This window comes from Ursus arctos, unplaced genomic scaffold, assembly GCF_023065955.2.
Source record: "Ursus arctos isolate Adak ecotype North America unplaced genomic scaffold, UrsArc2.0 scaffold_1, whole genome shotgun sequence".
In the NCBI taxonomy this organism is placed as follows: Eukaryota; Metazoa; Chordata; class Mammalia; order Carnivora; family Ursidae; genus Ursus; species Ursus arctos.
The window spans coordinates 31,965,269-31,990,357 of NW_026622763.1; the positions used below are offsets into that span (position 1 = coordinate 31,965,269).

General features: G+C 44.2%; 1 protein-coding gene across 1 annotated transcript in view; it reads left to right on the plus strand.

The window, feature by feature from the left end:
* Positions 1–7,218: 7,218 nt before the first annotated feature.
* Positions 7,219–25,089, plus strand: part of LYPD6B (LY6/PLAUR domain containing 6B) — a 174,814-nt gene continuing 156,943 nt past the window's right edge. The window contains exon 1 of the mRNA XM_057317539.1: positions 7,219–7,276. The gene's annotated coding sequence lies outside the window, so the exon portion shown is untranslated. The remainder of the gene's footprint in view (positions 7,277–25,089) is intronic.

Below are 25,089 nucleotides of genomic sequence, written 5' to 3' on the forward strand. Positions count from 1 at the left end.
TCAGGCAGATGGCCCACCTAGTGCTGACTAGGTGATTCTTAGTTGACCGCTTTAAGGTTCTGTTTCTGGGAGAGCTGAAACTCTAAGTGTCGGTTTGCACTTAGGGTAAGTGACTCCTTTTGGGGCCTGTTGTATTGTTCTTAACAGTTACTATCAAAAACTTCCTAGCAGAAGGTATTTTCACCTTGGACCCCAGCAATGCCTTTACCCATCACCCCTGCTCCTTAGCGTCGAGACCCTGGGAATCTGATTCTACCCACTGAGATCAGATCTCCTGGTAGCCCTCCGTGTAGAGTTCTTCCTTTCCCAACCTCCCCCCTCCTTCCTTTTGGGGAGAAGCTGCTCTTAGGCCGTTCCACGTGGAAAGAATATTCCGTACCCTCCTGATCACTGCAGTGAGGAGGGTTTGGGGCCAGTGTCCATCTCCGTGCCTGGTGGCGGCTCATACCCAGGGCTCGTACGCATGCTCGGCACTCAGGGTCCTGCCGCTGCCTCAGGAATCAAGCCCACTCTGCGTCTCGGAAATCACCGCTTCTCCGGAGAGCTTACGTCCCAGCAGCATCGTTACCGCGGCCTAACAAGCTCCCCAAAGTGGGATGAGAGGCGCTCAAGGAGTCACTTAGCAGAGCCGGAACACAAAAGCACACTCAGCTTCGGCCAGCATCTGGAAGCAAGCCGCTGCCTCTGCTAGGAAGAGTGCATCTGGAAGCTCTCCGCCTGGCCCCACGAGGGGCGCCGGTACTCACCGGGCCGCGCAGGCTGCTCTGTCCTCCGTAGGTGGGCCCGCGGCTCCTACACACACGACTTACGATCCTGGCCTCTGCTCTCCGCTTGTCTCCTTTCAGGCCGTAAACCTAAGAGAAAACTGAAATCCGAAGCGGTGAAGTCACCTGCCCAAGGTCACATGGTTCGTTTTGGCTCTAGAGCCCACATTCCTTCCATTACAGTCCTGTTTGCCCATCTCGATGGTCTCATTCCTAATTTCCCCTATGACTTGTAAGTCAACAGTGCCTTTTTAAAGTGGTTTTTACTGTACTGTATTAAGCCAATAAACGGGGGAGTCCTTGGGAGAAATAAAGTTTACATCACCAGTACTTAGAGTAGAAAGGAAGGCTACGAGGGGCATTAGGAATCACCTGTTTCCAGCCGGCAAGTGAAACGACTCCCCTCACCGCGCCACGGAGAGCGGGAGCCCGGTGCACCTGCGGTACTCGGACTTGCCAGCCCTGCGCCTGCAAAGCCTGAGGCTGGTCACAGGAACTGCGCCGGCAGCGGGGGCCTCTCTGACGTCATTGCGCGGGAACGTCTGACGCAGTCCTACGTCGCATGTGTACTGTATGCCCGGAACCTGGTGACTCTGGCAGTTTAGAGACCAGAGTTCCCACTCCTCCCTGTATTGACCGAGTGCCTCTCGTACTATGCATGGCTCATGACGATAGCTAGGTCTTCAGGCGCATTCTGGAATCTTTTCACAAGGTACGGGTGAGAGTGGTACTGTTATTCTCCCCACGTGTGGATGAAGAAACTGAGGTATGGAGAGGTTTAAGTGCCCAACATCACAGAGCTAGGGAGTGGTGGAACTGGTTCTCGAGTCCATACTCTTAACCATGAGGCTAAGATTTTCCAGGGTTACATGGTTACCAGGGAGCATAGAGAGAGTAGGCTAAAATCACGTCTCACTGCCCAACCAGAGCTTCTTCACAGACCTAAGCAACATAGAGGAGCAGTTGAAATCTCCATGGGATGAACTCCAAGTCTTCTGCCAAATGTCAGCATTCATTCATTCTTTCCAGAAATATTCGAGCACCTGCTTTGTACACAGCATTGTTTTCAGAGCTGAACAGAAGTGGTGAATAAGACAAGACAGAGTCTTTATTCTCTTAGACGCAAATTATGAACTAGTGAACACCACCTTCTAATGTGAATTAATACGTTTAAGTGCTATGAAGAGAATAAAACAGGCTGCTGTGGTAGCAAGCCCGCTTGTGTCTCCTTTGAATGAAGTAGTCAGGGAGGGCCTCTGCAGGTGACTAAGGGAGCCAGCCTGCAAAGATGTGGAGACAGTTCCAAGCAGGAGGGACAGTAAGTGCAAAGGTTTTGAGGAAGATTTTGCTTGGTGTGTTACTAGTAATGAAACTCTGATTTTACACAAAGAATTTTCTCCACACTGGTATTCCATTTCCTCGTTGACCTAGCAAATTAAAAAGTTGATCAATATGTTTGTGTTACCTTCAAAAGTAAGAAGTAAATTTGGAATAATCAAGAACTTCTTTCCTGGGTTTAGAAGTACAATACCATAGGCATTAGGACATTTTTGTAGCCAGCAATTTTGTAAGCAGACCCGTAACTTTATAGTCCTTGTTTCAGTGCTTGCTCTGAAACCCAAGTAAAAGCGGGCAAGCAATCCCCAGCTGATGTGTTTTAGAAAGCCAAGCAAACTCACACTGACCAGCCGGCCCTGAGAGGGTAAGGAATAGTACTGAGGAGTAAATATGGAAAAGCTGATGTGCCGCCCAGCCTCAGAGTCAAGCACAGGCCTGAAGGGACCCCCTGCATCTTCTCAGGGACGTGCAGCCTCTACAGTGTGCCACCTTGGAAATTTTGCTTGCTCGCCTTGTATGTGCAAGGTGTGCCCAACACACTTTGGGGAGGTTATGTCAATTTTCTGCTATTTTAGGATTCTGGGATTGGTGAACATCAAAAACCCCAACACCTATGTGTCCTTGGCTGCCCTTGGTAAGCACGGAGAGAACTTCACCAACCGAAAAGATTCTGGATTCTGTCTGATCGTTCTCGAGCCAACATTTTTGGGTGTCCCTGAAACCTAACTTTGATCACCCCCCTTGCCGTCTGCAGCTGCTGCCTCTTCTGTTTTTGCTTCAGACTCCTTTCTTGCCAGGATCCGCCAGGAAAGACGTGGTTCCCACCGTGGGCCTCACACAACTAAATGGCACCAGACTGAAATTCCCTGTTCGGTGCCTAATTAGCCTGTGGCTGTAGGAAGGGGAACAAAGCGTCTACGTTTTTGTAGGATGTCACTTGAAAGTGTTCGCTGAATAGCCTCAGCTGTTCAAATAGTCAAGTGGGATACAGTGGGGTGTGTGGAGGGGGCGGGTCCTGGGGCGAGGGAGCAGTCCTGGCAAGAAAGGTCTAGGCCCCTTGGAGATCTAAAGGGCTAACACAGACGTGGCTGCCCATTTTATTTTTCTCGAAAAAGAAGCCTGATTTCAAACTGGGTGAAGGGGACCAGGAGGTACAGGCTCCCGGCTATGGAATGAACGAGACACGGGGATGAACGGGGCAGCCTGGGGAGTACAGTCGATGGGATTGGAAGAGCTGTGCGCCGACTGAGGCTTGCAAGCCTTGTGAGCACAGCTTAACATACAGACTAGTGGAATCACTATGTTGTACATCCAAAACTAATGTCACACTGTGTGTCCCCTGTACTGCAATTAAATAAACAAATAGAAAAAATAAGTTTGAAAAAAAGCCTCATTCTGTTGTTCTCAGAGCGCTGCTCACATGAACCTGAGCCGGGGAGAAAGTGGCATTTCTCTTCCTTTGTTCGTGAGGTGAGGGCTTGACACAGAGGGGAGGGAGGCCCATCGTGGATGTGGGGTGGAAGTTGTTTCAAACTGAACAGGTTCCCAGGCTTATTTCTGCACCTGAGAAACGAGAAGTTGGATGAGACCAGTTTCCTAGGCTTGCCTGTAGGTGAGTAGCGCTCTGATTCAAAACCCGTCCGCTCTCCTGACTCAGAATTCTCAGGAGCGGTGACCTGCATTTTGAACAGGCCTCCCCGGTGATCGTCCTCTTCCAGGACGTCTGGGAACAGTGGCATGATCTCTGACAATCTTCCACCTGTAAGACTCTTGGCTAAGTCTCGAAGGCAGTGATTCCTAACCAGTCCTGAGACCCAGACCGCTTTGCAAATTTAAGGACAGCTGTAGACACAGAATACTGAATGCAGTTCCAGGGTCTGTGGACCTTGGTTAAGAAATCATACCTTGAAGTCTGCTCTCAGAAGAGAGGCTAAGCACTTAGAGCTGTGCCTGCCATAAGGTAGCAGTTCACTGAAGGCTGTTCCTTGTATGCCTCCCAGCTCCTACGATATACTAGAACTATCTTCATTTTACAGAAGAGTAAACTGGGGCATAGAGAGATTAACGTACCTTGTTGAGTGGTGGCTGGATTGGAACCCAAACCCATCTGATAACAAAGCTGGTGAACTTGAAATTCTGGGTCACTTTATAAAGTGATTTGCAGATTTGCCTACCTGCACTCATGGCTCTTTCTTTCTGTTGCTGCCCACTTCCCTACATCTCTCCCATATTCGTTATAATTAACTGAGCAGCTACTGTGTACCAGGAACTATCCTAGGCACTTTATATGTATTGTTTCATTGAAAAATCTGCTCAGAAAATGATGTACAGTATTGAGTGCCCACACTGAGTCCTATGTAAAGGTAGGGGAAGAAAAGGTAAGTTACGTCCCAAGGCTCAGAAATTTTTTGGTTATTCTTTGGATACTTTCTCTTTCACTATATAATCAGAGAACTAGAGCTAGAGAAGAAACTGAAGATTTCCTAGTTCTAATATCATTTTCCTAGGGACTGGCAGAGGATAGTAACATGCACGGTCATTTGCAAAGATTAATTCATTCTAGATTCTTAAGAAGTCTATCAATGGTTTTGTCCTATTTTCAGCACTTTAATGTGTCATCAGCCATTAGCCGGCTCTCTTTGTGCTGCTAGTCTGAGCCGCATTAAAGGTAGTAAAGGAACCGTTTGTGGAGCGGGTGCTTTGAGCTGGCGCTGCGCTCCAGCACGTCCTGTGCGTTATTCACGTGATCTCACAATGGGGTCGGACCTTCCTGTTTCAGAAACCCCTTTCAAGCAAAGAACTTCCAGCAGAGGTCTTGTCTGATTTCATGCTTGCAGGTTTTCCAAGCGGGAGAAATGCACAATTAGACAATTAGGGAATGTGCCCAGGGCTATTCAGCAAGCCCTGGGTTGGGGGGGGGGGGGATGAGAGGGTGGGAGGGAGAGAGAGAGAGAGAGAATGAATGAATGCCAGGGCAGAACGTGTGCCTTCCTGATGATGATTCCCAGGCCAGTTTGGGTGGCATCCCTTACCAGACTGGCCCAGCCAAGATCACACACGGCGGGGGGGGGGGGGGGGTGTTCCTGTCACAGGGGATCACGTGCTCCACTGAGTGAAACCATTACACGAGAAGGGCTGGGCCCACATTGTGTGGGTGAGAACTGGAGGGGCTCCGAAGCTCAGTCCCATGTGCTGGTGCAAGTGGCTGTCCCAGTGGCAGGACCCTTCATAGCCCCACCCTGGGACTCCAGCCTCCCCGCCTACCCCACAGGGCGTACAGCCGCAGTAGGACACACCTAGGTGGGGCATTCTCTGTAACTTTTTACCAGGTTGGCCTTGCGCAGTGTGAAGCAACCAACCAGGCCCTACTACATCTTAAACACTCATCGGTGCCAGACTCACGGATGAAGCAGGATGGCAGGGGGGGGGGGGGGTCCAGGCCCTAAGAATGTTGAGCCTATTGTTTGGGGTAGGGGTGGAGCAGACCACTTGGCCCTGACCTCACCTTAACAGACAGCCTCTAATTATGGCTTTGAGGTTTAATAGACAGCCATAGACGTGTACTGAAATAGTTCTAAGTAGGAATGTTCTCCATGCAATTTTAAAGTTGCCAGTGTTTCCCGTAGCGCGCTTATAATGGATTTCTTTAACGAGTCTTGAGATGAACGTGTGAGTAGCAGCATCACACATCGTTGTGTGTGTGTATGTGTGTGTGAAGGCCATTCGTTTGCTCAATGGAAAAAATAGATCGTATTTATTTATTTATTTTACATAACCTCTATGCCAAACGTGGGGTTCAAACTCACAACCCCAAGATCAAGGGTTATATGTTCTACTGACTGAGCCAACCAGGGGCCCTACACCTTTCTTTTTGGAACTGTCAGGGCCTCAGTAAGTGTGAGTGGCTCAAATCACACTTGCCCTCTGAGAGGCCTGGAAAGACCACCCATTAGAGATCTCAGCACAGGACCAAACCCAAGCCCCATTTTTGTAGAAGTTCTATCCCCACTCAAGGCTTCCTGCCTACAGGACCCATCATCACCATGAATGCCCAAGGCTTAGCTCTGCTACTGGCTGTGGGATCCTGGGTCAGCCTTACAAACTCTCTGGGGTGTTTCCACAAGTGCAAGGCTGGCAGGACAGCATTATATTTCTGAGTACCCCCCCCCCCCCCCGTGACATCTTCAGAAGTTAAAGATTTGTTTGACGGCTTGACGTGCCCAAGGAGTGTAGACTTTCCACAAGCCAGCCGCCTGGCAGACAACGGGAGGGCAGGTAAGCGGTACAGAGAGGATGGTGGCTTGGAAGCCTGGCCTCTGGACTCGGGGTTCCTGCTGATAAAGGAGGAGAGACGCTGGGACGCTTCCGGCCTGTAGGGACCAGCAGAAGGCTGGACTCAAAGGACCGGGCCACGCCTCATTGTGCACCAAGTATTAACTGAGCACAGGCACTGTCCTGGATTTGTTCAAGGCTCTGGTTGGTTAACAGTGGACAGAGGAGGTTCTCCCCTCTTCGGGGGAGGATATCACTACCCGAAATGATCTTATTTATAGCTTAATGTTATTTTACAGAACGGATGGGGGTCATCTGAGCCCACTGCGGGCGAGGGGCGGATGGCTTAGTGTGCGATGGTCAGAAAAGGCCTGAGTTCTTCCAGTTCTGAACTAACGCACCCGTGGCCTTGGCCCAAGCATTTTCATCCCGAGGGTCTCAGTTCTGGGTTCTCAGTTTGTACATCCCACGAAGAAAGGGGTTGGCTTCGACTCTTCTCACTGACTTGGTCTCTTGGTGCGGTCAGGCTCACGCTCTGTGTTGCATTTCCTGCGCGGGCCAGGCTGGAAACAGGCCGGGCCGTGGGTCCCCGCCGCCTCCCAGGCACTGGGCGACCCGGCTGTCACCTAACATGCGGTCGCCCGGGTCTCCCTTCAGCCCGGCGGAGGATCCCTGAGGTTCTCCGAGGAGCCTGAGCCCCGGGCGGCTCGCTCCCGGGCGGGGCCCACCTGTCCCGGCCGGGTCCCCTCGCGGGCGCCCCAGGTGGCTCAGGCGGGGAGGAGCCGCGCCCCGCCCCGCCCCGCGCGGCCGCAGCCAACGCCGGCCCCCGGCGGGCGCGCTCGGAGCCGAGGCCGGGAGCCGGGCTGGGGCGCCGAGAGGCCCGGCGGGCGCGGGCGGCGCAGGTGAGCGGGGACTGCGCGGCCAGCTGGGGGCGGTGGTCGGCCGGGGCCGGAGGACCCCGCGCCGGGGACCGGCGGGACCGCGCGGCTGCGGCGGGCCGTGGAGGGCCGCGGTGCAGTGCAGAAGCCGCGCGGAGGCGAACCGCTGGGAGCATCGGGACGGGGCGGGGGCCGCGGAGCACCGTTTGCGTGGCGCGGGTGGGGAGAGGAGAGGCTGGGGAACGGGGCTGCGGGGGAGAGCGCGGAGCCGGGGCGGGGGTTCGGGCGGCCGAGGAGCCCAGAGGAGCTCTCGCCTCCCCCTCTGCGGCGCTGCACCGGGGCCCGCGTCCGTGCCGCCGCTCTACCCGGCTCCTTACTTTTGGTGGTGGTGGTGGTGGTGGTGAATAAACGACCTATGCGCACGGGTTCGTTAGCTCCGTGGCGCTTCCGAAGAGCCGAGTACGCTCGGCTGCTCTGACTCCAGGGGCCTGAGGTGGGAAGACTGCAGGTCTGTGTGCCCTGGGGCGCTGTGGAGATGAGGGTGGAGGTGGAGGGGTGCCTCCATCTCCCAGGACCCAGCGATCCGAGGGAGAAAGGGGAAAAAGGTCTAGAGTGCTGTTTAAATTCTAGTTGCTAGCTGTGTGACCTTGAGCAGCTTACTCAACTTCGCTGATCCTGTTTCCTCAAAAGCAAAATGGGTATTATAGTCATTAAAATGCCTTAAGTTATATGATATTCATAAAGTGCACAGCACAAAGCTTGGTGAAAGTTCTCTCCATCTTTTCCCTACGTGATAATGTAACACTTGATACCTCCCAGAGATCTCCACACATTTCTGAACAGAAGGGAGATCCAGGAGGCTCAGATTACCCTCCTGTAGGGGGAAACCCTAGTGATGGTGGTGGTGAGGTGTGTGTGGGGGTGTTCTGGGGGTGGCTTTTTTTTTTTTTTTTTTTAATCACTCTGACTTGTTCACTGCTAGGCTGCTTTCAGGCTCTTTTACTTCCTGTTACCATCCTAGAGGCAGTAGATTGAGAGGTGCCAGGACACAGACCCTGCAGATAGAGGGGTGTTATCAGCCTGCTCTCATCATTATCCACTGTACTTGTCAGAATTCTTTTGAGTTGGGGGGCGTCTAGGTGGCTCAGTCGTTAAGCGTCTGCCTTCGGCCCAGGTCATGATCCTAGCGTTCTGGAATCGAGCCCGCATTGGACTCCCTGCTCAGAGGGAAGCCTGCTTCTCCCTCTTTCACTCCCCCTGCTTGTGTTCCCTCCCTCGCTATCTCTGTGTCAAAAAAATAAATACAATCTTTTTAAAAAAAATAATTCTTTTAAGTTGGTTGTTGGTCACTTGAAAATTGCCTGATGCAATATAGAAGTTGGGTCACGTAAATGAAAAAGGCTGAGGGCATAGCTACGTCCAGGGGCTCATATGAGGTTGCAGGGCTCATTCTCTCTCATGCATATGTTGGCTCTTTTCTCCTTCTGTGTTGGCTGTTTTTTAATATGAAGTGATAAATAGCACTGGTGCCTTCCGGATTATCTGCTCTTTCAGGGAGTGGGGGTGGGTGGATGGGGGGGTAGTCTCTCACTTCTTCCAGCTCTTTCGTCCTTGTAGCAAATCTTACTGATATACTAGACCAAGGCTGGGCCAAGCCATCTCAGTGGCTAGGAAGTGGGTTTCCGCGGTAGGAGTGAATACCCAGGTGCCACCAGTGCCTGGGGGATTGGTTCAGCTGCTGGAGACTGGGGAGGGGCAGTTACCAGTGAGAAGTCTGTGTTAGGGGCAGATAAAAATAGTACATGTCCATTGTACTATCTCTGCCTTTGCTCACCACCTCCTAAAGGAAGTCCATAGTAGAGTGTAGACAGCCTGGGTGCCATATTCAGTCTGTCAGTCATCAAGTCTTTATCCAAGGCATGGACAGCATCATTCATTGTTTTGTTGTTGATTCATTCAGTAGGACCAAATTGGAGTCACTTATGTTAAGCCCAAACTGAGACTTAATTACAGTATGCCCGGGCCTCTGCCAAGGGTGAAAATGCTTGCTTTGGAGAAGCTCACAGTCTGGTGGGAAAGGCAGATGTGCAGATAAGGCAGATGTGCCTGGGACTGTTACTGTCTGGGGATATAGTGAAGACTTCCCCAGGAGACTGTAGTTGAGCTCTAAGTTGGAGATGGTAGGGCTGCTCTAGGAGAAAAAAGCCCGAGGGGCTTCCCAGGCCGTTGTGGTGGGGGTCAGTGCTTGCTGTTGTAAGTAACGTGATTTGGGTTACTTTACCGTCTCACGTAAGAAGTCCGCAGGTAGGTGGTTCACAGTCGTCATGGCCCTCGGCTGGATTCGCTAGCTTTTCCCTTCTCTGCCACAGGTTGACTGCTGCTCGGTCATGGCTACGGGGGTAACGTCTACAGCAGAAGGGAGGGACGGTGTTTGTCTAGATAACAAAGGACAAAATTTCCCAGAAGTTCCTAGGTCATTTGCCAGAATGCCCACCCTAAATCAGTCCCTGGGAAAGGGGAAGAAGGGCTGGGACGGTGTTTTCTAGATAACAAAGGACCAAATTTCCCAGAAGTTCCCTAGGTCATTGGCCAGAGTGCCCACCCTAAATCTGTCCCTGGGAAAGGGGAAGAAGGTGGGCTATGATTGTTTTGTGCACGCAGTCTTCTGGAGCTGAGAAAGGGCTCCGCTTCCGTGAGCGCGTCGATGCCCCACATCTGAGCAAAGCTGGAGTTCTGTTAGCACGGGGGGAAGTGAGACTCCTATCCGGCTGTTCGGCGGGCAGGCAGTGGTGTTTCCCACCGGCAGTGACCGATGATGAAAGGCCTGGCCTGGGCGGGCAGTCAGGAGAGGCTCGGTACAGCAGAAGTACAGGTGTGGCTGAGGGGAGAGGGGAGCGAGGCTGGAGACGCAGGCAAAGACGGTGCTCAGCGCGGAGTACCCTGTGTCCGACGCCGCTCTGGCTGTCACTAAGGAGCAGGAATCTTGGTCCCGTTCCTCAAAGAACTTACATTTACAATCTGGAAAAGGTTTCCTGAGGTTTTCATACTCCTGTTGGTAACAGCAACAGTGGCCTACTCTGTGGTGATGATTCTGTGGGGGTGGGTTGGGGTGGAGGAGTGGGGGGGGGCATGTGTAGTTTGAAACAGCCTCACAGCTGGTTCTGCTCTGCGTCCCACCCCCCCAGCCCCTTCCCTTCGCCTTCTCCCGCGCCCCCTGCTGAGGACACTTACTTGTTCTAAATCATGGCTTTGAGTCAGTATTGTCCCCTATCTTCGAACTAACAGGCTGGAACTTGGTGAAAATGCAGTTAGTGGTGGACCCTGGGCAAGAAAACAGTTCTCCTGACAGTAAATGCAGTGGGTGCATAGTCTGTAGTTGTTTCAGTAGGAAACCAGCCTCTACGGCCTATTGCTTTTCAAGCATTTGGCCTGTTTTCATTCGAAGGATGAAGTGAGTGCTGCCTTTTTTTCCATTTGATATGGCGGACATTGGTGGACGTTTGGAGTCAGATTGGGCAGCAGGGGATGCATCCTCAGTATCTCGTTAGCACAGACGTTGGCAAAAAGACTTGGTCACTAATCCTGGCAGGAAGGAGGGAGTGGAGAGCGGCATATTTTGTTGTTGGCATCCGCAGAGCTGCTATGGGATGGCCAGGATCATTGGAAAAACGTGAAGGAATGGGTAGGGGGAGATGCCTCGGGCAGTCATTGATTCACAGGTATTTAGAGAGCATCTACTGTGTGCCAGGCCCTGTTTCGGGTGCTGAGGATAAAAGAGCACACAAGAAAGACAAATCTCTCTGCTCATGGCATGTACAGTCTACTGGAAGGAGACCTATGTATTTATGTTTTGTCTCATATTTCAGGTGATGAGACGTACTATAAGAAAAACAAGTTATTGTCAGAGGGGAGGGTGGTGGAAGGGTGGGCAGAGTGGTGCAGTGGAGTGGAAGGTACAGGCTTCCAGTTATGAATGAATAAGGTACGGGGATGAAAGATACAACATAGGGAATATAGTCAATGGTATCGTAACAGCCTTGTATGGTGACAGCAGCCATATTTATGGTGAGCGTAGTGTAACATAGACTTGAATCAGTATGTCGTGTATCTGAAACTAATGTTACATTGTGTGTCAAATATACTCAAAGTTTTAAAAAAGACTAAAAAAAATAGGGTAAGAAAAGAGTGCAGTAGTTGGAAACAAGCTGGCCATAGTGCTGGAAATTTTCAAGGCTTATTCTTTCTCTGGTTTCTAGCAGAGAAGTATGGCCTGAGCAGGCATGATGTTGGGGGGAAAAAGACATTCACTTGGAAGAAGAGGGTTACGTATTGAATAACTTGATTTTAAAAGATTTCTTTCATGCAGAATCTCTTTGTTTCTTTGTGATACTTCACATTGTTCCCAAACATTATTTACAATGACTTACAAAACATGGTACCAGGTGGTGAGAAATGAGTGAAGAAATATGAGCAGAGGGAAATAAGAGTCATTTCTTTCATCATTGGGTTCCAGAATTGTTTAGTTTTGGTATCAGGGAGAAGGAGGAAGTATGGTGATTAAAAATGTGATTCATGCTCAGGGTTCATTATTTAAAAGGTGAGAAAATAAATTTTTATGCCTCAGAAAGTTGTTACTTTTTTGGTGTGTTTTTTAAGAGCCAATTTTATTTGCTAGGAAAAGTCATCTCTTTAGTAAGGACTTCTATGAAATTTATCTCCTGAGGTCAATGAAACTAATAGTTTCTTCTTTTTTTTTTTTTTAGGTCAATATAAAGTGCATCAAAGGTTAACAGAGATCAAAAGCCTAATTCTGGGTCAAATGATATAGTACAAAATAAATTGGTGAGAAGTTATGTTTGGACCCATAGTGGACTGGAAAAAAAATACAAATTCAAGTAAAAATTTATAGCTTTTAAATGTTATGCAGTGGTAATTTTGATTGCCTATTTCTATTGGGTTGTTTGTTTTCTTATTGTTGGGTTTTGAGAGTTCTTTACATAATCTGGATATAAGTTCTTTGTCAGAAATGTGTTTTGCAAGTAATTTCTCCTAGGCTGTGCCTTATATTTTTTCTTCTCTTAACAGTGTCTTTCTCAGGGCAAAAGTTTTTTTTTTTTTTTTTTTTTAGTTATAATAGATTTATTTGAACTTTATACATTAAAAATTATGTTATTAACTATAGCAATTTTACTTCCTCTTTTCTAATATTTATTGTGTTTTTTCTTTTTTTTATAATTATATTTTTTATTATGTTAGTCACCATACAGTACATCCCTAGTTTTTGATGTAAATTTCCATGATTCATTACTTGCATATAACACCCAGTGCTCCATGCAATATGTGCCCTCCTTAATACCCATCACCAGCATGCCCCATTCCCCGACCTGCCTCCCCTCTGAAGCCCTCAGTTTGTGTCCCAGAGTCCATAGTCTCTCATGGTTCATTCCCCCTTCTGTTTACCCCCCCTTCATTCTTCCCTTTCTTCCCCTACCGATCTTCCTATTTCTTATGTTCCATAAATGAGTGAAACCATATGATAATTGTCTTTCTCTGCTTGACTTATTTCGCTTAGCATTATCTCCTCTAGTGCCGTCCATGTTGCAGCAAATGTTGAGAAATCATTCTTTTTGATGGCTGAGTAATATTCCATTGTATATATGGACCTCATCTTCTTAATCCAGTCATCTGTTGAAGGGCATCTCGGCTCCTTCCACGATTTAGCTATTGTGGACAATGCTGCTATGAACATTGGGGTGCATATGGCCCTTCTCTTCACTACGTCCGTATCTTTGGGGTAAATACCCAGTAGTGCAATTGCTGGATCATAGGGTAGCTCAATTTTTAACTTTTTAAGGGCCCTCCACACTGTTTTCCAGAGTGGCTGTACCAACTTACATTCCCACCAACAATGTGGGAGGGATCCCCTTTCTCCACATCCTCTCCAACAATTGTTGTTTCTTGCCTTGTCAATTTTTGTCATTCTAACTGGCGTAAGGTGGTATCTCAGTGTGGTTTTGATTTGAATTTCCCTGATGGCTAATGATTTTGAACATTTTTTCATGTGTCTGTTAGCCATTTGTATGTCTTCATTGGAAAAGTGTCTGTTCATATCTTCTGCCCATTTTTTGATTTATTTGTTTCTTGTGTATTGAGTTTGAGTTCTTTGTAGATCTTGGATACTAGTCTTTTATCTGTTGTGTCATTTGCAAATATCTTCTCCCATTCTGTGGGCTGCCTCTTAGTTTTTTTGACTGTTTCCTTGGCTGTGCAGAAGCTTTTTATCTTGATGAAGTCCCACAAGTTCAATTTATCTTTTGTTTCTCTTGCCTTTGGAGATGTGTCATGAAAAAGGTTGCTTTGGCCGATGTCGTAGAGGTTGCTGCCTATGTTCTCCTCTAGGATTTTGATGGATTCCTGTCTCACATCGAGGTCTTTCATCCATTTGGAGTTTATCTTTGTGTATGGTGTGAGAGAGTGGTCAAGTTTCATTCTTTTGCATGTAGCTGTCCAATTTTCCCAGCACTGTTTATTGAAGAGACTGTCCTTTTTCCACTGGATGTTTTTTCCTGCTTTGTCAAAGATTAGTTGCCCAAAGAGCCGAGGGTCCATTTCTGGGTTCTCTATTCTGTTCCATTGGTCTATGTGTCTGTTTTTGTGCCAGTACCATGCTGTCTTTGTGATCACAGCTTTGTAGTATAGCTCGAAATCTGGCAACGTGATGCCCCCAGCTTTGTTTTTCCTTTTCAACAATTCCTTGGTGATTTGGGGCCATTTCTGGTTCCACACAAACTTAAGGGCTGTTTGTTCCAGTTCTTTGAAAAATGTCATTGGTATTGGGATGGCATTGAAAGTGTAGATTGCTCTGGATAGCATAGACATTTTAACTATATTAATTCTTCCGATCCATGAGCATAGAATATTTTTCCATCTTTTTGTGTCGTCTTCAATGTCTTTCAAGAGTGATTTGTAGTTTCTAGAATACAGATCCTTTACATCTCTGGTTAAGTTAATTCCTAGATAACGTATGATTTTTGGTGCTATTGTAAATGGAATAGATTCCCTAATTTCTCTTTCTTCAGTCTCATTTCTCATGTATGGAAATGCAACTGATTTCTGAGCATTGATATTGTATCCTTCCACATTACTGAATTGCTCTATAAGTTTGGGGGTCGATTCTTCTGGGTTTTCCATATACAGTATCATGTCATCTGGGAAGAGAGACAGTTTGACTTCTTCTTTGCCGATTTGGATACCTTTTATCCCTTTTTGTTGTCTGATTGCTGTTGTGAGGACTTCTAGTACTATGTTGAAAAATAATGGCGGGAGTGGGCATCCTTGTCGTGTTCCTGATCTTAAGGGAAAGGCTTCCAGCTTTTCCCCATTGAGAATGGTATTTGCTGTAGGCTTTTCATAGATAGTTTTATGAAATTGAGGAATGTACCCTCTATCCCTACACTCTGAAGGGTTTTAATGAGGAAAGGATGCTGTATTTTGTCAAATGCTTTTTCTGCATCTATTGAGAGGATCATATGGTTCCTGAGTCTTTTCTTTTCTTGTTGATATGATGTATCACACTGATTGATTTGCGAATGTTGAACCATCCTTGCATCCCAGGAATGAATCCCACTTGGTCTTGATGGATAATCCTTTTAATGTACTTTTGGATCCTATTAGCTAGGATCTTGTTGAGAATTTTGGCATCCATATTCATCAGGGATATCGGTCTGTAGTTCTCCTTTTTGATGGGTCTTTGCCTGGTTTGGGGATCAAGGTAATACTGGCCTCATACAATGAGTTTGGTAGTTTTCCTTCTGTTTCTATTTTTTGAAACAGCTTCAGGACAATAGGTATTATTTCTTCTTTTAATGTTTGGTAGAATTCCCCAGGGAATCTGTCAGGCCCTGGATTCTTGTTTTTTGGGAGGTTTTTGATCACTGTTTCAGTTTTTTCATAATTAATCAGTCTGTTTAAAAAATCAATTTCTTCCTGTTTTAGTCTTGGTAGTTTATAGGTTTCCAGGAAGGCATCCATTTCTTCCAGGTTGTTTAATTTATTGGCATAAAGCTGTTGATAAAAGTTTCCAATGATCCTTCCTATTTCATTGGTGTTGGTTGTGACCACTCCCTTTTCATTGATAATTTTATTAATTTGGGTCCTTTCTCTATTCTTTTGACTAAGTCTTGACAGGGCAAAAGTTTTTACCTTTGATAGACCAGCTTATCGGTTTTTATTGTGAATCAGATCTTTGTTATCATATCTAAGAATTCTTTGCCTAACCAAATATTCTGAAAATTTTCTGTGTTTTCTTCTAGAACTTTCATGGCTTTATGTTTTATACTTAGGTCTGTGATCCATTTTGGGTTAAGTTTTGTATGAGGCATAAGGTATGAGTCAGGGGATTTTTTTTCCCCCAAGTGAAAGTCCAGTTGTTCAAGCATCATTTATTGAAGGGACTGTGTTTCCCTCTTGAATTGTCTAGGCATTTTTGTCGAATATCAGTTGGTCATAACTATAAGTGTTTATTTCTGGACTCTCAATTTTATTCCATCGATCTCTGTGACTATTTTGTACTAACACTACCTCTGTCTTGATTACTGTGACTTTATAGTAAGTTTGGAAAACAGATTGGGTAAGTCCTCCAACTTTATTTTTATCCAGAATTGTTATGGCTCTTTTAGTTCCTTTGCCTTTCCATAGAAACTGTGGAATCAGCTCGTCAATATCTACAAAAAATCCTGCTGGGATTTTGAATGGGATCGCTTGGAATCTATAAATTTGGGAAGAATTGACATCTTTACAATATAGAGTCTTTCAGTCCATGAAGACGATATATCTTATCTATTTATTTGTCTCTTTTGATTTTTCTATCACCATTCTGTGGTTTTTAGGGTATAGATCTTGCATGTGTTTTGTTAGAGTTATACTCAAGTATCTCACTTGGGGGATTGCTATTGTTGTTAGTATATAGAATTGTAATTTTTAAAAAAGATTTATGTATTTATTTGAAAGAGAGAGTGAGAAAGAGGGCAAGTGGGGGAAGGGGCAGAGGGGAGAGGGGGAGAGAGAGAATCTCAAGCAGAGTGTGGAGCCCAGTGTGGGGCTTGATCCCACAACTCTGAGATCATGACCTGAGCTGAAATCAGGAGTCAGATGCTCAACTGACTGAGCCACCCAGGTGCCCCTGTAATTGTTTTTTATATATTGACATTATATTCTGTTACCTTGCTAAAGTCACTTATTCTAGAGGGTTTATTTTAAGATTCTTTGGGATTTTCTACACAATCATGTCATCTGTGAATAAAGACAGTGTTATGTCTTCCTTCCTAAATCTGGATGCATTTTATTTTATTTTATTTTATTTTATTTTATTTTATTTTATTTTATTTTATTTTATTTTATTTTCTTATTTACCTTGTTGCACTGGCTAAGAATTCCAGTACAATGTTGAATAGGAGTGGTGAGAGAGAGCATCCTTGCCTTGTTTCTTGTCATGGGGGAGAAATGATCAATTTTTCACTATTAAGTATGATGTTAACTGAGAATAGATGCCCTATAATTTCCCTTGTATTCTAAGTTTACTGAGAGTTTTTATTATGGATGGATTTTGAATTTTATTGAATGCTTCTCATCATCTATTGACAAAATCATGTGATTTTTTTCTTCATATTTAATATGGTGAATTATACTGATTGATTTTCTCACACTGAACCAGCCTTGTATTCCTGGGATAACTTCACTTGGTTGTGATGTGTTTTTGGAAGAGGCTGTGTAGGACTGGTATTATCTCTTAATTTAGTGTTTGGTAGACTTCATTAATGAAACCATATGGGTCTAGAGTTTTCTTTGATTGAAGGCTTTTAACTACAAATTTAATAGTTACAGGTACACTTCAGGTTGCCTATTTCTTGATAAGTTTGGGTAGTTTATATTTTTTAAGAAATTGTTCTACTTCACCTAAGTTGTCGAATATATGGAGATAGAATTGTTTGTGGTGTTCTCATATCATCCACTTAATGTCCATGGAATCTATAGTGATTTTCTCCTTTCATACCTGGTACTGGTAATTTGTGTCTTCAGTTTTTTTTCTTAGTCTGTCTAGAAGGTTATTAATTTTATTGATCTTTTTCAAAGATCCAGATTTTGGTTTCATTACTTTTGTCTGTTTTTCTGCTTTCAATTTTATTGCTTTCTGCTCTTTATTACTTCCTTCTTCTTCGGGTTTAGTTTATTTTTGTTGTTGTTGTTTTCTTAAGGGATAGCTTATATTACTGATCTGAGATTTTTCTCCTGTTTTAATAATAAGCATTTAGTGCTATAGATTTCCCTCTACCCCTTGCTTTAGCTGCATTACACAATTTTGTTATGTGTATTTTAATTTTCATTTATTTAAAATTAAAATATTGAAGAATATCCATTGAGAATTCCTCTTAATCCACATGTTATTTGAATGTATGTCATTTGATTTTTAACTATTTGGAAATTTTCCAGAAGTCTTACTGTTACTGATTTCTAGTTTAATTCTGTTATTGTCTCACAATATAATTTGCATGATTTTTATTCTTTTAAATGTGTTCATCTTTGTTTTATGGCCCAGAATATGGTCTGTTTTGGTGAATGTTCAATGTATACTTGAAAAGAATGTGTATTCTGTTATTGTTGGATAGAATGTTCTGGAAATGTTAGGTCTTCTGTGTCCTGATTTTCTGTCCATTGTTTTATCAATAACAGAGAGACATGTTGGAGTCTTCAACTACAATTGTGGATTTTTCTATTTCTCCTTTTCATTCTATCACTTTTTGCTTCATGTATTTTGATCATCTGTTCTTAGGTGCATACACATTCAGATTGTTATGTCCCCTTGGAGAACTGATCCTTTTATTATTATATACTATTCCTCTTTATCGTTGTTAGTATTCCTTGTTCTGGGTTCTGCTGCTTTGGGTGTTAATAATAGAGCTACTCCAGCTTTCTTTCGGTTAGTGTTTGTTTCCTATATCTTTTACTTTTCTTTTACTTTTAGCCTGTCTATGTATATTTAAAGCAGGTTTCTTGTAGACTTCAGAATCGTACTTTTTTAACCTATCTGACAATATCTATCTTTTAATTGGTGTGTTAGACCATTCACATTTACTATGCTGTTAAACCTAATCAAAATCTACCACTTTGCTAGCTGTGTTCTTTCTTTCTTTATTTTTCCTATTGAGTCCTTTTTATGATTCCCTTTTATCTCCGCTATGGAGACATATATACCTTTAATTGATCCGAATCTACTTTTAAATAATATTATACTGTTTCCCATGTAGTGCAAGGACTTTAACAGTAGGATATTTCTAATCCTTCTCTTCTATCCTTTGTACTTATTGTTACCATCATTTTTCTTTTACATATGTTGTAAACACAACATTACTGTTATTTTTGCTTTATACCAGGGGTTAGCAAACTTTTTCTCTAAAGGACTAGAAAGTAAATATTTTTGGCTTTGAGGCCACATTTGGTCTCTGCTGCATATTTTCTTCTTTTCTTAAACACTTAAAGAATGCAATATAAAACACTTAAAGAATATAATATGGGAGTTCTTCTTAGCTCATAGGTCGCACTAAAGGAGACTACGGGCTGGATTTGGTTTGTAAACCAGTTTGCTGACTCCTGCTTTGGACATTCAGTTATCTTTTCTAGAAATTAAAAATAAGAAAAAGACAAGCTGTTTTTGACTTTCATTTATTCCATCTCCAGCACTCTTCGTGTCTTTGTGTAAGATCCAAGTTTCCGACATTCTGTTCCTTCTGCCTGAGAAACTTCATGTAGCATTTCTTGTAGTGTAGGTGTCCTGGTCATGAGTTCTCTCAGTTTTTGTCTCTGCCAGTCCTTTTTCCTTCTTTTGTTTTTGAAAGATATTTTCACAGGGTCTAGAACTTTGGGTAGACAGTTTATTTTTTCTCTCACACCTTAAAGGTATTGCTTCATTGACTTCTTACTGCATGCTACTGACAGGATGTCTTCTATAATCCTTAAATTGTTCTTGTATATTTAATGTTTTATTTTTCTACAACTGCTTTCAAGATTCTTTTTGTCTTTGGTTTCAGCTGTTTCAGTATTCTATACCTCTGTATGTGTGTGCATGTGTGTGTGTGTGTGCGTGTGTGTGCATGTGTGTGTGCATGTGTGCGTGTGTGTGCGTGTGCATGTGTGCGTGCGTGTGCGTGTGTGCGTGTGCACCATGCACACGTATGCCCATTCTTGGTATTCATTCTGTGTGGTGTTCTTGAGCTTCTTGGGTCTGTGGTTTGGTGTCTGTCTTTAATTTTAGAAAATTCTCAACAATTATTTCTTCAAATATTTCTTCTACTCCATTTTCTTTTCGCCTTCTGAAATTTGATTCCATCTAGGTTAGAAATTTTGATTTGTCTACGGCCGTGGAACACTTCGTTTTGTTTCATTCTTGTGGTTGCTTCTTGTTTTAGTGTGGGTAATTCTGTTGACCTATTTTTTAGTTCACTGACTCTTTCCTTGACTGTGTCAAGTCTGTTGAAAGCTGTCTTCAGTTCTGTGACTGTGTTGAGCCTTTCAAGTTTTTTCATTTTATTCTCCCTTACGGTTCCTATCTTTCTGTTAAAATTAGACATTTAATCTTTCATGTTGTCCACTCTTTCTTTTAGGGTCTTTTACAATTAATTATGGTTATTTAAAATTTAGCATCTGATAGCTTCAACATCTGTGTTATATCTGAGTTTGGTTCAGCTCATTGGCATCTCTTGGCAATGTTGTTTCTTTCTTGCTTTTTGTATGCTCTGTATGTTTTGTTGAGAACTGGACATCTTGTGTAGGACATGAGAGACAGATAAATAGTATTTATGTCTAGAAATGGGAGTGCCTTTCTATTTCTGCTAGACCTTTAGTGTGGGCAGTTGATCACTCTAGTCAGGATTTGAACTGGATTGGAGGTTTGTTGTTGGTATGGTTATTCTCAGTGCCCTACACACTTCAAATTCCTCTTATGATACTTGGAGTGTAGAGTTGGGGCTGGTTGGCCGGAGGGCTTTTCCTAATGTCTGTCTCAGTGTCAGCCGTAGGTCTTCCTTTTGTGCTGTGCCTCAGAGTGGTCTGGCTCCCTGCTCTGTCAACTTTCCCAGCAGTATTCTGTTGTTGTTTGTTAACTGCTGCCCATTAGCCAACGTCCAGGTGCATGTGCCACAGGTAAGCAAGTGCCTGTCTTCTCTCTTCCTGTAGGTGTCTGGTTCTCCTTCGATTTAGGGCTAGTTTCCCTGTGACCTTAGCTTTCCAGTGGATTCAAGAAGGTTCTGGACTTGCCATTTATCTGGCTTTTTATTCGTTGTAAGCAGGGGAATGATGCTCTTTTCAGCTGTCTACACCCTGTGCAGAAATTAAAAGCCTTACTATGATGTTTTCTAACTCTTTTTATGATCTTCATGTAAATCCTTGGTCTGTTTCCCTTTCCTCTGTGCTTTATAAAATGTCATTTATGCATTTTATACCTATAATTCAGTGGTTCTCAACTCTGGTCTGAAGAACATTAAACAAAACACAAATTTTGGGCCCCAGTGGTTTAATTGATATATGTTGGGATCCAAGCATGGGTGTCTTTTAAATGGTCCCCAGGTAATTCTGATGTGCATGTAGGCTGAAACTCTGGTCTAAGTATCCCTTACAACTTTTCCTTTCACAAAGGTGCACTTCCCGGCATAAATGACCAAATAAAATTTCAGGCTGTATACATTTGCCCTTGTGACTCCATCGAATTATTTTCTCCTAATTGTGCCTTCAGTGATAGTTCATTGCCTGTGATCTAGACTGATCGCCTCATAGAATGCGGAGGAAACAGAGCTCTTCTCATTTAACTTTCTACTTAAATGAGCTTCCTCCATGACAGTCTATAGCTTTGGCTCTGCTTGAAGACTTGCAGGGGCTGGAAACTCTCTGCCATTTAAAACAGTAAACCTCTGTGTGAGATAGTTTTACTTGTTAGAGGTGTTTTTCTTCTACCAAATTGAAATAAATCCTTCTATAATCTCCCAAATAATTTTCCTGATTCACAGCCTTGCAAACTGTTTTGAAAAAAATCTGTTTGCATGACCTGGTACGTGTTCACATGTGCACGCACACACACACACTCATACAACAGGCATTTTATGAAACAGCATTTACTGTAAGTCTTGTACCTCTAAATTGATTTCATGACCCACCAATGGGCTGTTTCTTGCAGTTTGGAAAATGCTTCTGCAGCCCATCTTTCACTAGACAAGCTCTCACTCCAAAGGTTTCAGGACAGCTGTCCTGGTACCCCCGCTTTGCTGTGCCTGGTGTGACCCTGCTTCCTCCAGCCATGTTTCAGCGTCCCCCCTGCTCTGGCCAGTGTCGCGCACTAGTTGGGTTGCACTGTGTGGTGTCCTCTGCAAATTGGTGGCTGAGTTCAGAGACCAGGGCTCTTCAGGGTGGCAGATCTGTTCAGAGTAGAGGATGGGAGGGTTCCTTGTCTTTTTCTAGACACTATTTCTGGTCATGTGGCCCAAATTCAGTGGGATGTGAACTGCAGCCATCTCTTGAGGAACACTGTTGATGGCTTTGTAATTGTTCTGTGTCCTCCCACTTTTTCCACATCAGTAACACATTATCCTAATTAGCTATGCGTGCGTCTTTATTTTCTGAAAGACTGTAAACTCCTTAGTTGTCAAGAAGAGTACTTCATTCTTTCTGTCTGTGGCAATCAGACCAACAAAATTAATTTGTTGAAATAAATTTAGAAAACTATATTCCCAGTCAAGAAACTTTGGCCTTTCAGCATTATTGCTTCGCCGACAGTTGTGCTATCAAGCTTATCTGCTTACCAACACAGGGCTTGAGAGCCGTGTATTTACTCTGGGAAACAGATAAACGGGGTAATGTAGGTGAACTTGTCACCTTAGTCCTCACGCATAAGACACTGCGGCAGGTGCTCCGTGAGATGCCTGACGTTTTACAGCTTACAGCCTGACTGGGGACATGTGACATGCAAGGTCGGTGTCGGTGAGTACTGTGGTGGGTAAGTGCTCTTAGAGGTCACGGAGGAAAGGAAGGACACACGGATGGTCAGGAAAGACTTGATTTGGGCCTCGAAGCATCAGACACATGGAGTGGAAGGTGTTTTGGGGTGGGGGGGTTGGGAGGGAGAAGTAAGCTATGTTAGCAGTCTCCCGAGCTCTACAAAATCTCTGCTGTCTCCGGAAGTGACTTGGATCGATAGGGGCTGAGAGAAACTGCAGGTAAGATATAGAAGAAGATCTAATTTAAATTATTTCTATAGCAAGGATTGACATCCACAGAAAGTAATAGGCACAGCTCCCCTTCTCCCCAGCCCCCATCTCAGCCTTCAGAGGCTCTGACTCTGACCCATGTAGTTTTTATTTCTGGAAGCTACTTCTTGGCATAGCAAGGTTCAGCTTCCCAGAGGCCCTTTCAGGGCTGGTGGCTTTAGCAGTGCCACTTTGTGACTTCCGTCAAGTTTTAGAGCCACTGTCCATAGCTGCTGACCTAACTTTTTCTCTACTTTCTCTTCTCCGAGGACTCTTACACAGATGTAGTATTAAGAAATGTACATTCTCGGGGCCCCTGGGTGGCTCAGTCAGTTAAACATCTGCCTTCAGCTCTGGTCATGATCACAAGGTCGGGGGATCGAGCCCCCCATGGGGCTCCTTGCTCAGAGGGGAGCCTGCTTCTCCCTCTCCCTCTGCCTGCTACCCACCCTGCTTGTGCTCTCTTTATGTCAAATAAATAAATTAAATTAAAAAAAAAGAAATGTATTCTCTACCACTCTTCAAGATTGACTTCATGTATGATACCATCTTCTGAGTGTCCTTGTTTGGAGTGAAATGGCAACACCATCAAAATGTTGGATAAAAGCCAGATATTGCATCATTGGTGTCTTCCTGGAAACATTCATTTGGGACTATTTTACTGTGGTGAAAAATTATGAAAAAGGCACCATGTGCATGTGTGACTTATCCTCTAGCAAGGGGTGGGGACTACAGTTCTTAAGCAATAACAGTAGGAGAACAGAAGTGAGGGCTGTGAGTCCGCGCCTGCTGTGCCGCTGTACGGGGTAGGTGTTCGTAGTACCAAGACACAGTACATTATGCACGTCTCTTAGAATCCAGGGCTGGAATGGTAGTTTATCTCCTGGGAAGACCTGAGAAATCAAACAGTAGAGGTCTAGATAATTCTTCATATTTCTCTTTTTGCCTTGGCAGCCAGGAAGCCCAGAGCAAAATGTAAAAATACTCAACTATGTGATAACTTTATTTCACGTTCTAAGTACAGAGATTTCCTGTCTTAAATGATATGATTCCACCTTTTTCAAAAGAGTAACTCTTGCTTTTTTCTTATTACCAGGGTGATACATGTTCATTATAGAAAATGTGGAAAATAATAGATTGTCCCACCAATCAAATGCTTTCCCACCACACAGAGATAGTCACTGTTTGAACCATTCTCGTTTGTTCTAAGCACGTATGTCTATATATATATTTACAAAAATGAAACAATACGTTTCACACTATATTCAAACTCTTTTTTTAGCTTAACCTTTATAATCATTTTCCGTGTCATCATATTTCCTGTACAACATTATTTTTAATGGCTAGTGTACTTCATCATGAGGCTGTATCTTGCACATTCAGCTTGCACTCAGCTTTTTGCTATTATAAACAACTCTGTTATGTACATTCTTGTAGCTAAATCTCTGAGCAGATCCACAATTATTGCCTTAGAATAGAATTTCTAGAAGTGACATAGTTACTTAAAATAATTAAGTAGTATTTTTAAGACTCCAGATTTATTTTTTTGTGTTGCCTCCAGGAAACATGAACTGATCTGTTTTATCACCTAAAGTTTTGAGGGTGCCTCTTCCCCCAGCCTCCTCCAGTACTAGGATCATTATTTGTTAAAATCTGTATTAGGAAGCAGAATGACTGGCTTTTGTGGAGGATTTATGAGGACCCCATGAAGCAACTATGAATCTGGACAAAATGAACAAAAACAGCCCCCCTCCCCTTTTTTTAAAAAAGATTTTATTCATTTGAGAGATTTTATTCATTCAACATGGGTTGGGGGAGGGGCAAAGAGAGAGGGAGAAGCAGACTCCCTGCTGAGCGGGCAGCCCGATCCCAGCTCAATACCAAGACCCTGAGATCATGACCTGTGCCGAAGTGAGACGCTTAACCAAGTGAACCACCCAGACACCGCCGAAATAGCCTTGTCGCCACTTTGGTAATCTATCAAAAGCATATAACAATCTGAGAAGTATTTGTTCTTGAGCAACTGCTGAACTTTGCGTAAGAAAAGTAGGAGTCTGTACATTCTTGCCTGGGGCTGCCCTCGTCTCTTCACCACTCCCAGCTCAGCGGGCTCAGAGGTGTTGGCTCAGCAAGGGAGGCCATGTGAACCAGGCCCTGTGCTGCCAAGATCAAAGGGACCCCCTCAGTTTGCAGTGATGGGCCATGTCTGCACCTTCAGGGTATTTCCAATATTCTGATCTTATAAACTACATTGCAGATAATCTTTATAACTAAAGTAGTGACATTAGTAATTATTTACAGAGGATACGTTCTTAGGATTTGAATTATGGGATCAAATTTGATACCTGTTTTCAAAACTGTCTTCCAAGATGTTTTACCAGTGAACATTTTCACCAGCAGTATACAAGTATCTCATCATAATTGTTATTGTAAAATTGAGATAAACAGGCCATAACACATATACTTTTATATGCAATTCAGTGGTTTTTAGTATATTCACTAAGTTGTGAATTATCATCATTATGTAATACAAAATGTTTTCAAAACTTT